Below are 307 nucleotides of genomic sequence, written 5' to 3'. Positions count from 1 at the left end.
CCTGGGGTCCGGGCTGCAACAAACACAGATCCTTATTATCAGATTAAAAGTCAATAAATCTTGCACTATCATATAGCTCGAAACTCCTTTAGATGAACATTTTCAAGATTCAGTTAAAACTCATTAAAGATAACATATTAAGACTTTTTATTATGTTATATTTGTTAGGTACATACCTCTTTAATGTAAGGTTGATGGAGGCAAACACCTGCTGTTTGGGGGGAGGGGGAGTTCAATAGCTCCTATATAGCTCCAATATGCGTATAATTGTGAGATCTCTTTTTTATACTAGCTGAGTTTGGCCCGG

This window comes from Penaeus monodon, chromosome 15 (genome assembly GCF_015228065.2).
Source record: "Penaeus monodon isolate SGIC_2016 chromosome 15, NSTDA_Pmon_1, whole genome shotgun sequence".
NCBI classification, from domain to species: domain Eukaryota; kingdom Metazoa; phylum Arthropoda; class Malacostraca; order Decapoda; family Penaeidae; genus Penaeus; species Penaeus monodon.
This window is presented reverse-complemented; position numbering follows the sequence as displayed.